Genomic DNA, 19,177 nt, shown 5'->3' with positions numbered 1-19,177 from the left:
ACACCCTGTTTTTGCGTAATACTAATGACGATCGTCAATTAAAGCTCATGGTGTTCGCATTTGCCACTTGAAGTAAAAATCTGAAACGCGATGATTTTTCTGTCATATAGTTATTGAGAAGCCACATCAGCCACTGTAATTTACGACAAGTTAGATAAGTAATTAAAGGTAATTGAGGGTCACTGTAGACCATTTTGATAGTTTTCTCTCTTGTGAAACTTAATTTAAACCTAGATTATAGATGTGATATGGCATAGGTCATCCTTCGATCCATTGTAGAACTTGGAAACCCATTCAGGGAATATTCGTTCACATCTTTGTTGAACGCAGTTGGTTTTTACCATCCTGTTTTAAAACATTTCCTTTTATCAATAGTGCAATTTATAAACAATGTTTTGTGAGTAGAATAAAATTTTCCAGTGGTAAACTTAACTGCTTTTTCGACACTATTTTACCAGATAACTAAAAGTAGGAAAGCCTTGAACCCCTTCCACTAAATTTAGTTAGTATTAAGATTCTTTTACAGGGAGTGCAGTGGAGCTGACTCTGAAATCATTAAGTATTTGATTATATCATCGCTAGTGTCACTGAATACTTCTGAACTCTACATGTCATGTGTGGTCTGGCGTCTCCTTACCAGCAACAGGTCCCAGGTTCAAACTTGTCAATTCCCTAAAAAACACGCTCAGAGCGTCGTTGCGTGAAAGTGGTAGGGAGACACGACTTAGAACAAACAGACACCACCCAGAATGTTAGAACCTGTTAATAACGAGTCGACAATATGACATTTACCGCGAATGTCACGCGAAGCGATCGGTCCTCGTAACTGCAAAGGGCTCTAACCAATGCTGCGTATGCGTGTCATTAAACAAATGGTACACAGAATCGTGAGACATCACCTGAGTCAAACACAGCACAGATTTCAATGAGCAGAGTGAGTTATAGATATCTGAAAGTCTAGTGCTAAACTAGTAACATGATACAGGACATAGAATGTTCAATCTAAATGAAAGTAACGTGTATATGTCTCAAGTAAGCGTAACACAGTGACTAAGGTTATCGTTATCCATAAAAATCTATGAAATTGGTACAGCAGCGATGTAATTTTTATTTTTCGTTCACACAGTCTTTCTCAACTTTAAGGTGAACTAACATAACCCCTTGATTTCTTTAGCAATCAAGCACTGTCGACATAAATGAAAACGGCATTGACGTATAATTTCACTCAGATTTCTTGACAGTAAGCTGTGTAGGGAAACGATACAGGTCCTTTTATCTAGGAAAAAGAATAATCGCGTCAATTTCACTATCCAAGCATGTTCAAGCATACAGTTCAAAGCTTAGTAAACCATTAGATGTCGCTCGCTATTGCTCGTAATATATCATACTCCTTGTTCCATCTTCGAAAATACCTTGACACGTGACAATGCCAATGGACAGAGCACAGAACTAAAATAGTTTTATCATTTTGACGTTATTGACTTGCCAGGTATGATGAAGATCGTTTTATGCGTTAACCTACATTCATCCACATCAGGGTACTCGAGAACTAATACTGCGGTCGTTCCATTATTGTGCAATATTTCAACGCAATCGGGTGTGTGATTAGCGTGTGTTCTAAATCAAAATCACAAAGTGAACACATGCATCACTGCCTTCTCGCCAACAAGAGATTCGTGAACAACACCAGCCATTCCTATCCTGTAGAGTTACTAGTGACAAGAAATGCTGACCTTATGCTCATGAAGGCGAAAAAGAAAATAATGACTCATCCCAAACAAAGCAGAAAGTCCCAGTACGAAAACCTGCTCACATACTCAAAGACAAGTTTATGCATCCAGTGGAACAGCGATGGTGTGGTGTACTACGAATTGCTCCCACGAGGTGTAACCATCGGTGCTGATCTTTATTGTCAGCAGCTGAGGCAGTCCCAGAGCAACAACTAGAAAGTCAGCGTGAATGTACTCCACGATAACATCCACCTGCAAACTTTACCACAGATACCTGTTCATAACGACCCAGGCGTTTCACGTATGGATAACACAGTGAGACACTATAGTAGATGGAGTTTCTGGTTAATCATCACAGCACTAACAGCACTAACATAACACGTAGAGCTTCAATACAAGTGCGCAGTCTAATGTTGGGGGCCCATTATATGAATGAAAAGTGTCGTGGTGTACAGTTCAAGCGCCTGGACCACTGCGGACAACTGCAGGGGACAACAGCTGGGGAAGCCAGGTTCACACCTCCTGAATCAGCTCTGGAAGTACCTTCTCTGGGCAGGAGGTGTATTTCGCCCAGGAGAGAAGCGCATCGACGAGTTGTTTTGAAAACGACCTCTTCTGACTGTGCCGGGGTACCGACCACTCCAACAGATAAAGACAACAGTTTAAACGCTTCCTGTGGGTGGCTGGCTGTAATATTTTCTCTGAGGATCTGAAGTAGCAAAGCTTCGTTGGTGGTCTTCGATTTGGGCAATACCTCTGATAACTGCCAGCTCTCAGTCCACATGAATCAATTGCTTCCTCCCACAAACGCATCCCTGGTCACGTCGAGTTGCAATCATCATTACAGGTTGTTGTTGTGGTTTTCAGTCCAGAGACTGGTTTGATGCAGCTCTCCATGCTACTTTATCCTGTGCTAGCTTCTTCGTCTCCCACTGCCTACTGCAACCTAAATCCTTCTGAATCTGCTTACTGTATTCATCTCTTGGTCTCCCTCTACAATTTTTACCCTACACGCTGCCCTCCAGTACTAAGTTGGTGATACCTTGATGCCTCAGAACATGTCCCACCAACCAATCCCTTCTTCTAGTCAAGTTGTGCCACAAATTTCTATTCTCCCAAATTCTATTCAGTACCTCCTCATTAGTTATATGATCTACCCTCCTAATCTTCAGCATTCTTCTGTAGCACCACATTTCGAAAGCTTCTATTCTCTTCTTGTCCAAACTATTTATCGTCCATGTTTCACTTCCCTACATGGCTACACTCCATACAAATACTTTCAAAAACGACTTCCTGACATTTAAATCTGTACTCGATGTTAACAAATTTATATTTTTCAGAAACGCTTTTCTTGCCATTGCCAGTCTAGGTTTCATATCCTCTCTACTTTGACCATCATCAGTTATTTCGCTCCCTAAATAGAAAAACTCATCTTCTACTTTAAGTGTCTCATTTCCGGCGGCTATTAGATTTGGTGAAGACTGCCAGTCTCGTTAGCGGGATGAAAGCAGAGCTCACCATCTGCAGCATCGTCGCCAGGACTGACTGTGGATCTTTAGTACAGAACCGAGTGGAGGGTCTGAATCAGAGGCTGACGCGGTTCTGCGTCCGTGTGGGCTGCAGATTCCTCGGGTTGCGCCATAGGGTGGTGGGGTTTCCGGGTCCGCTGGATAGGAGTCCACTACATACAGCAGGGGTTGTGTGGCGTGGACTGGGCGATTTTTTAGGTTAGATAGCCTCGAGCAAGTACAGAAAGGGCAACAGCCCGAAGGGTGCGGGGCAAAGTCAGGACATGTGGGGACCAAGCAGCAATTGGTATTGTAATTGTAAACTGTCAAAGCTGCGTTGATAAAGTACCGGAACTACAAGCGCTGATAGAAAGCACTCGAGCTGAAATCGTTATAGGCACGGAAAGCTGACTGAAGCCAGAGATAAATTTTGCCGAAATCTTTACAAAGGCACAGACAGTGTTTAGGAAGGAGAGATTGTATGCAACCGGTGGTGGCGTATTTGTCGCTGTTAGTAGCAGTTTATCCTGTAGTGAAATAGAAGTGGATAGTTCCTGTGAATCGTTATGGGTGGAAGTTATACTCAACAGCCGAGCTAGGTTAATAATTGGCTCCTTTTACCGACCTCCCGGCTCAGCAGCATTAGTGGCAGAAAAACTGAGAGAAAATCTGGAATACATTTCACATACATTTTCTCAGCATGTTCTAGTCTTAGGTGGAGACTTCCATTTACCAGATATAGATGTTTAGGACGGGTGGTAGGGACAGAGCATCGAGTGACATTATACTGACAACGGAACCTCCCCATCGCACACCCCTCAGATTTAGTTATAAGCTGGCACAGTGGATAGGTCTTGAAAAACTGAACACAGATCGATTGAGAAAACAGGAAGAAGTTGTGCGGAACTATGAAATAACAAGCAAAATATACAAACTGAGTAGTTCATGGGCAAGATATGTAACAACAACAACGATTATCTCAGTTCTAGAGCGCCGTGGTCCCGATGTTAGCGTGAGCAACTGCGGGACTAGAGATCCTTGGTTCTAGTCTTTCCTCGAGTGAAAATTTTACTTTCTTTATTTTCGCAAAGTTATGAGCTGTCCTTTCGTTCATTGACGTCTCTGTTCACTGTAATAAGTTTAGTGTCTGTGTTTTGCGACCGCACCGCAAAACCGTGCGATTAGTAGACGAAAGGACGCGCCTCTCCAATGGGAACCCGAAACATTTGATCGCAAGATCATAGGTCAACTGATTCCTCCCCAGGAAAACACGTCTGATATATTCTATACGACACTGGAGACGGCATGTGCACCACATGATAGGAATATGTTGTCGACCCACCTAACTTATACACTTGGCGAATGGGTAAAAAGATTCTTCTACCTTGCCAGATTTAGGTTCTCTTGTGGATGTGATGATCACTCCCAAAAAAGTGATGAAAACGTAAGAGTTTGACACATAAACTGAAAACAAAAAATAAAAGTTTCAGTTCAAGGGAAGACTTGAGCCAAGGACCTCTTGTTCAGCAATTGCTCACGTTAACCACATGACCACGGCGCTTCTGACCTCAGAGTGTACTTGATGTTGCCTATCTTCCGCATCAACTACTCAGTTTGTATATTTTGCTTATTTTTTCGTAGTTCCACATAACGTCTTCCTGTTTTCTCGATCGATCTGTGTTCAATTTTCCAAGGCCTATACACTGTGCCAACTTGTAACTAAATCTGAAGGGGTGTGCGATGGGGAGGTTCCCTTGTGAGTGCACCATCCGAAAATTACCTCGAGCAATTAAACATAGAACCGACTGGTGGAGATAACATCTTGGACCTACTGATAACAAACAGACTCGAACTTTTCGATTCTGTAAGCGCAGAACAGGGAATCAGTAATCATAAGGCCGTTGCAGCATCCCTGAATATGGAAGTAAATAGGAATATAGAAAAAGGGAGGAAGGTTTATCGGTTTAGCAAGAATAATAGAAGGCAGATTTCAGACTACCTAACAGACCAAAACGAAAATTTCTGCTCCGACACTGACAATGTTGAGTGTTTATGGAAAAAGTTCAAGGCAATCGTAAAATGCGTTTTAGACAGGTACGTGCCGAGTAAAGCTGTGAGAGGGATGGGAAAAACCCACCGTGGTTCAACAACGAAGTTAGGAAATTAGTGCAAACGCAAACAGAGCTTCACTGCAAGTTTAAACGCAGCCAAAACCTCTCAGACAAACAGAAGCTAATAACAGAGAGGATAAAGAAGATGAGGTCAGCCTTCTGCGTGACGAGAGAGGTATACAATAAAAAGAATATATCCACAGAGGCAAAGATAACCCACTACAAGGCAACAGTGAGGAATGCAGTACTATATGCTGCTGAGACGATGATACCAGGAAGAAATGGGGAGGAGCAACTAGAGAAAGAAGAGAGGAAAATACTGAAAAAAATACTAGGTCCAAAAAGAGGTGGAGAGAGGTGGATGCGAAGACCTAGGGAAGAATTGTACCGGAAATGAGAACAATATCCGGGGAAATCAGACTCAAAAGGGCAAGGTTTGCTGGGCATGTAGATAGGATGAGTATGGACAGAATTATAAAGAGAGTGTGGGAAACAACAGGGAGGACAAGGGGCTAGACAGGATCTAAGTGGATTGTTGAACTTCGGAAGGACTGGTTGGAACTGAGGATCAAGGTCAAAGGAAAGGAAAGTTGGAGGAACAAATATACACTGACAAATATGCTGGAGATCAATGACAGAGAAGAATACAGGAACTGATTAGAATGTCACCAATAGAACCTTCAGGAGAAACTGAAACTGAAGATCTCGGAAGACGAGAAGGAGAGGAGAAGAGAAAGAATGAAGAGGTTCAGGGAGAAGAAGAGGAAAATGCAGTCCACGAAGGGGCTACCCGTGGCCCTACAGAGGCTGTAACGCAAGAAGAAGAAGAAGCTAAACGATGTCAACGTTAGCGTAAGGAGGGCTATGCGTGAAGCGTACACTGAATTCGAAACTAAAACTCTGTGTACCGATTTGACAGAAAACACTAGGAAGTTCTGGTCTCACGTTAAATCAGTAAGTCGCTCGAAACAGCAAATCCAGACACTCTGGGATGACGATGGCATTGAAACAGAGGATGACACGCGTAAAGCTGAAATACTAAACACCTTTTTTCAAAGCTGTTTCACAGAGGAAGACAGCACTGCAGTTCCTTCTCTAAATCCTCGCACAAACGGAAAAATGGCTGACATCGAAATAAGTGTCCAAGGAATAGAAAAGCAACTGAAATCACTCAACAGAGGAAAGTCAACTGGACCTGACGGGATACCAATTCGGTTACACACAGAGTACGCGAAAGAACTTCCCCCCCCCCCCCCCCCCTCCCCCCACTAACAGCCGTGTACCGCAAGTCTCTAGAGGAACGGAAGGTTCCAAATGATTGGAAAAGAGCACAGGTAGTCCCAGTCTTCAAGAAGGGTCGTCGAGCAGATGCGAAAAACTATAGATCTATATCTCTGACATCGATCTGTTGTAGAATTTTAGAACATGTTTTTTGCTCGCGTATCATGTAATTTCTGGAAACTCAGAATCTACTCTCTAGGAATCAACATGGATTCCGGAAACAGCGATCGTGTGAGACCCAACTCACTTTATTTGTTCATGAGACCCAGAAAATATTAGATACAGGCTTCCAGGTAGATGCCATTTTCCTTGACTTCCGGAAGGCGTTCGATACAGTTCCGCACTGTCGCCTAATAAACTAAGTAAGAGCCTACGGAATATCCGCACTGTCGCCTGATAAACTAAGTAAGAACCTACGGAATATCAGACCAGCTGTGTGGCTGGATTGAAGAGTTTTTAGCAAACAGAACACAGCATGTTGTTCTCAATGCAGAGACGTCTACAGACGATAAAGTAACCTCTGGTGTGCCACAGGGGATTGTTATGGGACCATTGCTTTTCCCCCCATGAACCGTGGATCTTGCCGTTGGTGGGGAGGCTTGCGTGTCTCAGCGATACAGATGGGCGTACCGTAGCTGCAACCACAACGGAGGGGTATCTGTTGAGAGGCCAGACAAACGTGTGGTTCCTGAAGTGGGGCAGCAGCCTTTTCAATAGTTGCAGGGGCAACAGTCTGGATGATTGACTGATCTGGCCTTGTAACATTAACCAAAACGGCCTTGCTGTGCTGGTACTGCGAACGGCTGAAAGCAAACGGAAACTACAGCCGTAATTTTTCCAGAGGCCATGCAGCTTTACTGTATGATTAAATGATGATAGCGTCGTCTTGGGTAAAATATTCCGGAGGTAAAATAGTCCCCCATTCGGATCTCCGGGCGGGGATTCCTCAAGAGGACGTCGCTATCAGGAGAAAGAAAACTGGCGTCGTACGGATCGGAGCGTGGAATGTCAGATCCCTTAATCGGGCAGGTAGGTTAGAAAATTTAAAAAGTGAAATGGATAGGTTAAAGTTAGATATAGTGGGAATTAGTGAAGTTCGGTGGCAAGAGGAACAATACTTCTGGTCAGATGACTACAGGGTTATAAACACAAAATCAAATAGGGAGTAGGTTTAATAATGAATAGGAAAATAGGAATGCGGGTAAGCTACTACAAACAGCAGAGTGAACGCATTATTGTGGCCAAGATAGACACGAAGCCCACACCTGCTACAGTAGTACAAGGGAAGGAAGTCGGCCCAACCCTTTCAGAGCAACCATCCCCGCATTGGCCTGGAGTGATTTAGGGAAACCACGGAAAACCTAAATCAGGATAGCCGGACGCGGGATTGAACCGTCGTCCTCCCGAATGCGAGTCCAGTGTCTAACCACTGCGCCACCTCGCTCGGTGACTTGGAAGAGCAGTTGAACGGAATGGACAGTGTATTGAAAGGAGGATATAAGATGAACATCAACAAAAGCAAAACGAGGATAATGGAATGTGGTCAAATTAAATCGGGTTATGCTGAGGGTATTAGATTAGGAAATGTGACACTTAAAGTAGTGAAGGAGTTTTGCTATTTAGGGAATAAAATAACTGATGATGGTCGAAGTAGAGAGGATATAAAACCTAGACTGGCAATGTCAAGGAAATCGTTTCTGAAGAAGAGAAATTTGTTAACATCTAGATTTAAGTTTCAGGAAGTCGTTTCTGAAAGTATTTATATGGAGTGTAGCCACGTATGGAAGTGAAACAAGGATGATAAATAGTTTGGACAAGAAAGAGAATATAAGCTTTCGAAATGTGGTGCTACAGAAGAATGCTGAAGATTAGATGGGTAGATCACATAACTAATGAGGAGGTATTGAATAGAATTGGGGAGAAGAGGAGTTTGTGGCACAACTTGACAAAAAGAAGGGACCCGTTGGTAGGACATGTTTTGAGGCATCAAGGGATCACAAATTTAGCATTGGAGGGCAGCGTGGAGTGTAAAAATCGTAGAGGGAGACCAAGAGATGAAATCACTAAGCTGATTCAGAAGGATGTAGGTTACAGTAAGTACTGGGATATGAAGAAGCTTGCACAGGATAGAGTAGCATGGAGAGCTACATCAAACCAGTCTCAGGACTGAAGACCACAACACATATAAATGACCTAGTAGATTGTGTCGGAAGTTCCATGCGGCTTTTCGCGGTTGATGCTGTAGTATACAGAGAAGTTGCAGCATTAGAAAATTGCAGCGAAATTGAGGAAGATCTGCAGCGGATAGGCACTTGGTGCAGGGAGTGGCAAATGACCCTTAACATAGACAAATGTAATGTATTGCAAATACATAGAAAGAAGGACCCTTTATTGTATGATTATATGATAGCAGAACAAACACTGGTAGCAGTTACTTCTGTAAAATCTCTGGGAGTATGCGTGCGGAACGATTTGAAGTGGAATGATCACATAAATATAATTGTTGGTAAGGCGGGTGCCAGATTGAGATTCATTGGGAGAGTCCTTAGAAAATGTAGTCCATCAACAAAGGAGGTGGCTTACAAAACACTCGTTCGACCTATACTCGAGTATTGCTCATCAGTGTGGGATCCGTACCAGATCGGGTTGACAGAGGAGATAGGGAAGATCCGAAGAAGAGCGGCGCGTTTCGTCACAGGGTTATTTGGTAAGCGTGATAGCGTTACGGAGATGTTTAGCTAACTGAAATGGCAGACTCTGCAAGAGAGGCGCTCTGCATTATAGTGTAGCTTGTTGTCCAGGTTTCGAGAGGGTGCGTTTCTGGATGAGGTATGGAATGTATTGCTTCCCCCTACTTATACCTCCCGAGGAGATCACGAATGTAAAATTAGAGAGATCCGAGCGAGCACGGAGGCTTTCCGGCAATCGTTTTTCTCGCGAACCATACGCGACTGGAACAGGAAAGGGACATAATGACAGTGGCACATAAAGTACCCTCCGCCACACACCGTTGGGTGGCTTGCAGAGTATAAATGTAGTTGTAGAATCTAATTCCCTCAGCATCACTCGATTTAATTCGACTACATTCCATTATTCTCGATTTGCTTTTGTTGATGTTCATCTTATATCCTCCTTCCAAGACACTGTCCATTCCGTTCAACTGCTCTTCCAGGTCCTTTGCTGTCTGTGACTGAATTACAATATCATCGGCAAACCGCAAAGTTTTTATTTCTTCTCCATGAATTTTAATTAATACTCCGAATATTTCTTTTGTTTCCTTTACTGCTTGCTCAATATACAGATTGAATAACATCAGGGATAGGGTACAACCCTATCTCACTCCCTTTCCAACCACTGCTTCCCTTTCATGTCCCTCGACTCTTATAACTACCATCTGGTTTCTGTACAAATTGTAAATAGCCTTTCGCTCCCTGTATTTTACCCTGCCACCTTCAGAATTTGAAACAGAGTATTCCAGTCAAAATCGTCAAAAGCTTTCTGTAGGTCTACAAAAGCTAGAAACGTAGGTTTGCCTCTCCTTAATCTATCTTCTAAGATAGAGTCGTAGGGTCAGTGATGCCTCACGTGTTCCAACATTTCTACGGAATACCAACTGATCTTCCCCGAGGTCGGCTTCCACTAGTTTTTCCATTCGTCTGTAAAGAATTCGTGTTAGTATTTTTCAGCTGTGTGCTATTAAACTAAGTCTGGTAATTTTCACGTCTGTCAACACCTGCTTTCTTTGGGATCGGAATTATTATGTTCTTGAAGTCTGAGGATTTTTCGCCCGTCTCATACATCTTGCTCACCAGGTGTTCGAGTTTTGTCAGGGCTCTCCCAAGGCTATCAGTATTTCTAATGAATGTTGTCTACTCCTGAGGTCTTGTTTCGACTTAGGTCTTTCCGTGCTCTGTGAAAATCATCATGCAGTATCATATCTCCCATTTCATCTTCATCTACCTGCTCTTCCATTACAGGGAGTCATCGTATTTCCAAAGCATTTCGTTCTGTGGGGCTGCATCCATGCTAAAACCTCCCTACCAACCACTCATGAATGTTCTTCACGTGAACAGCTCGGTGCTCTGACAGTTATCACTGCTATCCTTGGGCTATTCGTACCATGGTTCGAAGGATTTGGTGTAAGTCTCTCTTTCTCAGCAATTATTCACTTAGTAACAGTGTTTCTTAATCTACATCTAGTTTGAAAGACGACGATTTTGATTCCTTCATCTTCATTTTTAGAATACAATTCGACAACGAAGTGAACCTGCCCACATTTTTATGTTGATGAACTTAGCTGAAGGATACGCAATCTCCACAGCTGACACTGTGGAGTTAGACTACCTCTTATGGTCTTGTAAATTTATTCATTCAATATTTGAAGGGTTTCTAGAGATGTTATGGTTTAATTGGGGGGGGGGGGAGGAGTAATTACTAGTGAACTTATTTCCTTGCAGCATATCAGATGGCTTGAATATGAACTCTGTAAGCTAGTAATCAGTTAGGAAGTCAATCTTATGCATAGGGATTACTGTGGAGTAGCCTTTGCACATGATATGAATACTGTTTTCATTGAGGCTGTGTAACCTAGCTAGTGACTGCGTATTGGATATTGTTGTTGACCAATTGGTTGTTATACGCAGACGGTTTTCTACTGCGTGCATCAAAAACCAATGTTCTATCAGACATGTCGAAGTTGAATATTCCTGATGCACTCTCAGTGTGTAGTAAACAATGCCATCCTGACAATTTAATTTCTACAAATAGAAACATATGTGTATCTCAATATCACCTCATGACTAAAAACATAATACATAAGGTGGTCTCAGATAGAGCAAGTGTCATTTGGCTAGGTTCATAGTTTATGTACTTCATCAGTTGCAAGCAATTACTGCATTAGTCTACTTTTATATCTGACGGAGTGTATCACGACATTCAGTATGCATTGTCATAGAGTAGAAGCATGCTTCTGTTTCATGAATGTATTGGTTAACGTTATGTAATGGTCCCTGTCAGGGATTTTCAAACTTCTGTTTACATATTCACCAGTAAAATGGGGTGATATCTTGTCATCAAAGCACCTTCCACCGTTCTGAGACAAAGGTTTCAACAGTTTCTTCCGCCAAATACCGATAAAACTCAGCTATCTGCATATAGGAAAAGAACTTCAAACCCATCAACACTTCTCCTTTAACACACAGTGAGAGCATTGTGACAATGAACGTAAACAGAGCTCCTGTCCTTTCAGTTCGTCATCTAATTTTTTTTCTATATGTGCTAGCACAAGTGTTTTAAACCAGTGGAAGAGGTCTGGACTTTAATATCATGCTTCATCGTAAACACTGTATCAGAGTCATACAATGAAGGCTTTCACGACCGGATGGTACTGTTGATGATAATTCTTCCGGGTTATATGGCCGTGGTCCATGGAATACTTCTATTCCTAACGTTTCGTCCAATACTACATTGGATATCCTCAGAGGTTTGGCTGGTCCCCGGAAGAACTAAGTAAAGTTCCCGGTTCATGTGAATAAAGAACCATATTAATCCACATGTTCATTTGTGTTGTAGAAAGAGAATACTGGTTACCCATAACATTCTCTCCCTTGCTTTTTTGCGGTAAAAGACTCTACATATTATATATGCTTGGATAGTTAAATTGACACATTTACTCTTTCTCCCAAATAAAAGTAGCTGTATCGATTCCCTACACAGATTACGCGAGAACGCCCGCTCCGCGGGCGGGCGGGCTGGACGTGTCTTAGCCTTCAGAAAGGCCGTATTTTCCCCATGTATTGAAATTGGCACTGAATACCAATGAATATTTCAGAGCACTTGGAAAATGTAATAATTTAGGAGGGGTATTTCATGACACTTTGTTGCTAAAAGCTTGACGCCATGTACACGTGGTTGTGATCTCTGTGCATGCTCCTCATGTGACACAGGTGCTGATCACAGCAGCCTGGCGTTCGCTGCATGCTCGATGTCCCCCCCCAAGCGTAGGGGTTACCACTCACCGATATCCGTGTGGGAGGGCCAAGTTGGACAACACTAGAGAGGCACCACGCACCCAGCCAGAGCAGCTGCGTCTCCTCATCTTTCTATGCAATACCTATTAATTAAATATGAGGAGAGGGGAATATTTCGAGTCAGTATGGAAGGTTCAATGTGTTGTAGCTTCGCGAAATGACAGTGTGTTACATCAGAGGAATTATGCACTAGGTGTTCGATCTTCCACGGACGTACTTGAGTCCCACAAACCAGATGAACTACAACAAAGCTGTTGTGACTCGCTCTAAGAAAATCTTGTTCCGAAGGATCTACATGCGCAGAGTTCTCCTGTTCCATCCCTGAGCATTTTATGTGGACGGGAAATGTTGTATCACTGTTAAAACATCCTCCACAGCATAACAAAATCTACACTTCCTTGTTGCCACCAGCAACAAGTTACAGCAGCAAGCAGACCGCAGAAACCAGTGCAAATACTGGAGAGGTGGGGGGGGGAGGGGGGGGGAGAAGGAGGAAGATTGGTAGTTGCTTCTCGCAGTTGCCTCTCCAGGTCAAGTTATACACTTAACGAGTTGGTCATCTGAAACCTAGTTGAACACATGCAGGTGCCTCCACTGTTCTGGCTGAGGGTTTTTATTACAGTCTTTCTTCGTTAATTTTTTTGATGTTTTGCTCAATTTCAGGTATTCTCACTGAGTACAACGGGTGTCTCATGACAATTTAGAGTGGTGGTTGTCTTAGAAGATCTTACAGATGCATTTTCTGTCAGTTGTGGCTCTGTGATCTGTGAGTTTCAATCACAAAGGTTGTTTGCCAGTCCAGCTATAAGATCCGTAATTTAAGAGCTTTTCATAGTGGGTGGTGTTATATCCACAGATTACCATCCACGTGCAAACAAAATTTTTATTAAGTGGAACAAGGCCACCACTTAATTTTACAAAAAGATGAACTTTCTTCGAAAACAACAGGCTGCTTCTCCTACCAACATTTTATAACAAGCCATAGAATGTGCGACCTTATTGAACTGGAATATTAGTAACTGAACTGAATTTACGTTACTTTGTCGGGTTTCCTCTCGACGCTTTCCGGTGGATGCCGAGGAAGTAGACGGGCGCAGAGTCCAGGGTCGATGGCCGGCGTAGCGAAGACGTGGCACCTGGACGTTCCGGCTGCGTCGAAGTATCTTCTGAGCGATGGTCCGCGGCGGGTCGAAAGACGCCTGTTTCCCTTCTTCCGACTATTTAACACGGCGGCTACAGTCTTCCTCCGCTGGTTCGGGAGTGATGATTGGCAGCCATTGGCGACCCCTGACTGGTGGATGGTGATATCATAGTGTGACCATCAGCCCCGGAAAAAGGCTCGTGTCCGTGCGTAGTTCGTGGCTGATTGAAGGTTTGGCAGGAACGCCTCTAGCGCCGGCTGGTGGAACGCGCCAGCACTAAGTTGCAGACGACGCTGAACTCTGCCGCGGTAGCCAACAGTTGCATATGTGTGGCTTAGAGGTGGGCCAAACGGTTATTGTGGAGTAACCGTTGCCACAGCCCCAATTATTCTTTGATAACCGGTATTTTTTACTGTTATCAATAACTGTCAAGTTATTTTTCACTACCGAATACTCCGAGGGGGCTACAGTTAAATAATGACGTATTGTAGTTAGAATCCATCAGTTTAGTTATCAGTATAACTGCGAGTAATGCGAAATGGCAGGAATGTATGAATCGCGTCATAACCTTAGCTAATTAACTCTGGGTACATTCGAGTTGATGTTAGAACGATTATTAGTATTTCGTATTATATGAATGTAGGCCTAGGTTATCGGTCGCTATTAGAAATATTATCCTCGTAACTGCAAAAGAAAGTAAGCGGAACTTCGCTATAGCACTGTTTAAGTAAAATGTTAACATCATGCGTTTTTAAGTATCAAGTAATACATAAACCGAATACTGTGGGTTAAATTCGAAGCTTAATTTCCTGTGCTGCTCACTTAATTGAATAAGTGTACAGCCTTGCAAAACAGCAACAAAAATATAAGTAATGTAACAAACTCGTTTATGCCTGTCCTGTACAAGATAGTCCTATTCGGGAAAGTGTGAGTACGCTAATCCAAGTTTTATGTGAGATTTGGAAAACTTTTCGATTTCTCCATCCACAACATATGTATAACATATGAAGACATGCAGATCGAACAGGTTGACAATGTTACATTTATGGGACCACAACTCCATAATAAATTCAGTTGGGAAGGGCATACCACAAACGGAGCAAAAGATTTTAGCATGTAAAAGTGTGTAGGAACCTGTTCGACGAACTTCGTACTCTAATCACTGCTTCCTGGTATATTTATTCCTCTTGGGTAAAATATTCCGGAGATAAAATAGTCCCCCATTCGGATCTCTGGGCGGGGACTACTCAAAGAGGACGTCGTTATCAGGAGAAAGAAAACTGGCGTTCTACGGATCGGAGCGTGGAATGTCAGATCCCTTAATCGGGCAGGTAGGTTATTAAATGTAAAAAGGGAAATGGATAGGTTAAAGTTAGATATACTGGGAATTAGCGAAGTTCGGTGACAGGAGGAGCAAAACCTTTGGTCAGGTGAATACTGGGTATGCCGAAGTAGATTTAATAATGAATAAAAAAAATAGTAGCGCGGGTAAACTACTACAAACAGCATAGTGAATGCATTATTGTGGCCAAGGTAGATACGAAGCCACACCTACTAGAGTAATACAAGTTTATATTCCAACTAGTTCTGCAGATGATGAGATAAAAGAAATTATTCAGATAGTGAAGGGAGGCGAAAATTTAATAGTCATGGGTGACTGGAATTCGAGAGTAGGGAAGAAAACATAGTACGTGAATATGGATTGGGGCTAAGAAATGAAAGAGGAAGCCGTCTCGTAGAATTTTGCAGAGAGCATAAATTAATCATAGCTAACACTTGGTTCAAGAATCATAAAAGAAGGTTGAATACATAGAAGATTCGTGGAGATACTAGAAGCTATCAGATAATTATATAATGGTAAGACAGAGATTTAGGAATAAGATTTTAAATTGTAAGACATTTCCAGGGGCAGATGTGGACTCTGACCACAATCTATTGGTTATGAACTGTAAATTAAAACTGAAGAAACTGCAAAAAGGTGGGAATTTAAGGAGATGGAACCTGGATAAACTGAAAGAACCAGAGGTTGTACAGAGTATCAGGGAGAGCATAAGGGAACAATTGACAGGAATGGAGGAAAGAAATACAGTAGAAGCAGAATTTGTAGCTTTGAGGAATGAAATAGTAAAGGCAGCAGAGGATCAAGTAGGTAAAAAGACAAGGGCTAGTAGAAATCCTTTGGTAACAGAAGATATAGTGAATTTAATTGATGAAAGGAGAAAATACAAAAATGTAGTAAGCAGGCAAAAAGCAATACAAATGTCTCAAAAATGGGATCGACAGGAAGTGCAAAATGGCTAAGCAGGGATGACTCGAGGACAAATGTAATGATGTAGAGGCTTATCTCACGAGGGATAAGGTAGATACTGCCTACAGGAAAATTAAAAAGACTTTTGGAGAAAAGAGAGCCACTTGTATGAATATCAACAGCTCAGATGGAAACCCAGTTCTAAGCAAAGAAGGGAAGGCAAAAAGGTGGAAGGAGTATATAGAGGGTCTATACAAGGGCGATGTACTTGAGGACAATATTATGGAAATGGAAGAGGATGTAGATGAAGATGAAATGGAAGATACGATACTGCGTGAAGACTTTGACAGAGCACTGAAAGACCTGAGTCGAAACAAGGCCCCGGGAGTAGACAACATTCCATTAGATCTACTGACGGCCTTGGGAGAGCCAGTGATGACAAAACTCTACCATCTGGTGAACAAGATGTATGAGACAGGCGAATTACCCTCAGACTTCGAGAAGAAGTGTCAGGAAGTCGTTTCTGAAAGTATTTGTATGGCATGTAGCCATGTATGGAAGTGAAACATGGACGATAACTAGTTTGGACAAGAAGAGAATAGAAGCTTTCGAAATGTGGTGCTACAGAAGAATGCTGACGTTTCGATGGTTAGATCACGTAACTTATGAGGAGGTATTGAATAGGATTGGGGAGAAGAGGAGCTTGTGGCACAACGTGACAAGAAGAAGGGATTAGTTGGTAGGACATGTTCTGAAGCAACAGGGGATCACAAATTTAGCATTGGCGGGCAGTGTGAAGGGTAAAAATCGTAGAGGGAGACCAAGAGATGAATACACTAAGAAGATTTAGAAGGATGGAGGTTGCAGTAAGTACTGGGAGATGAAGAAGCTTGCACAGGATAGAGTAGCATGGAGAGCTGCATCAAACCAGTCTCAGGACTGAAGAACATAAGAACAACAACAACAACATTGAAATTTGTTGCAAGTATTTCAAACCAATAGCTCAATACATAATATTAGTACTAGAAATAGGAACAGCAATCTACATAAAGACCTAAAATGATTTACCTTGGTCCAAAAAGGGATCCAATATTCAGAAACATGTGTTTTCAATAAACTGCCAGCAAGTCAGCAACCATTAAAAACTTGGTTTCATATAAAGCACGGTTTACAGAGAGTTTGAAAGACTTTCTGGTACAGAAGTGTGCGATTCCACCCGTCTGTTTTGATCCATGAAGTCATAAATACGGCGGAATGGCTATTCTGTCTCCTATGACGTCACTACATACACACGGCAACAAACGCGAAGGTACTTATAAGTAAGACCATAACATCTGCGCCAGCCAGAGTGGCCGAGCGGTTCTAGGCGCTACAGTCTGGAACCGCGCGACCGCTACGACCGCAGGTTCGAATCCTGCCTGGGGCATGGATGTGTGTGATGTTCTTAGGTTATTTACGTTTAAGTATCTCGAAGTTCTAGGTGAATGGTGACATCAGATGTTAAGTCCCATAGTGCTCAGAGCCATCTGAACCATTTTTTGAACCATAACATCTCCCTCCATAAATAGAATCAAACTAACGGGCCAACCGCGGGGAGTCGGTGTTTTAGGTTGAGGACGAGCTAAATACAATAGCAGAAAAAAAAGGAAAACATACCACTATCCCAAAACACAAAATGACGAACAAAAAGAAAAAAAATACAACATTAATCTACACCAACAAAATCTGCAGCAATCGGGAGCTATATAGGTAAACGATAGGCGACGATACCAAAACACCAATACCTACAACTAAAACGACGAAAATTGGAATCGGACAGGACATTTTCCTTGACCTATATAGGTCATGACTACCAAAACACTAACACGTGCAACTACAAAATGGGAATCGGTCATTTCCCGTGACCTATAAAGGTCCACCACAACTATTGATGCCAAAAAAACCAACACCTACAATTGCGAAAAATAAAACCAAAACTACATAAAAAATCAACAAATCAAACATCCTTACATAAATTACCACATTCAATATTCCATAAATACACAAAACATCACAACTAGAAGAAAAAGACGGTTGCTTACCACCAGCAAACTCCGGCGCTGCAAACGTCTTACCACACTACAAACAACAAACCAAATTTATTGAAAAAAATTCAAATACTTACGTTTGGAAATACAAACACTGTCAGCAAATAAACCCAATACAAAACACACACACACACGGGCGCTTCCATTGACCCCCCTTCTACTCTGTAGATGAATACCTTAACAGAGACTGTTAGACCAGCTTAAGTAAAAATTCTGCTATATTTCAGTTTAGACAGCAGTCAAGATCGGGTATTCTGCGTATGATAGATTTATTAAAAGTGCATAACTATGTTTTATTCTGACAGTGCATCAATTCTGTAAATATTAGCAGTTACTGTAATATTTTGACATATTTTGACAATCTCCCAAAAAATGATGAGGATAGCAATTATTGTATTCAAATGGTTTATGTTATACTTTTTAGCATGTTATTTGTTATTTGTCATTGGTAATGGAAGTATCACCGAGTCTGGAATACAGATACACTGTTATTCCGTTACCAGCTTCCAGTGGTGGCCCGATAACTGCCAGAGAACGAGAACTTTGAGCCAATAAAGATAACTGTCAAAGAAAAGCACCGACCTCTGACACTTATTTCGATAGCCTCTCGAATTCCTTATGGTAACTATCTTTGAAGTACCCATTGACTTATAAGGCGGTGACTCAAGGGAACGACCTTACTTGTTAACGCCTGTACTGCAGCTCCCATCAGACACCGCTCTGACATTAACTTCATTTAGTTGTTTGTGCTAAAACTAACGAAGACGCACGAAATAGTACACAGTTCTTATCAACAGATGGCGCGCAGTCTCACAGTTATTTCCATGACCTATAGAATGCCTTCCAAATGGTCAATGTCTTTCCTTCGTAGCCAGATCTCTGATGAGTTGATGAGAGAGCGTAGCACGATATTCGGTCAACAGATAGCACGAGGCACTGTTGGCAGTTATTGAAATAACTGTAAGTATCAGATGAGCAGTTATCGCAATAACCGTTACTTCTCAGTAACCGGTTATTTCTATCAATTACGTTATTTTGTGC

This window comes from Schistocerca gregaria, chromosome 4, assembly GCF_023897955.1.
Source record: "Schistocerca gregaria isolate iqSchGreg1 chromosome 4, iqSchGreg1.2, whole genome shotgun sequence".
NCBI classification, from domain to species: domain Eukaryota; kingdom Metazoa; phylum Arthropoda; class Insecta; order Orthoptera; family Acrididae; genus Schistocerca; species Schistocerca gregaria.
The sequence above is the reverse complement of the archived record's forward strand: the minus strand, read 5'-3'. Positions refer to the sequence as shown.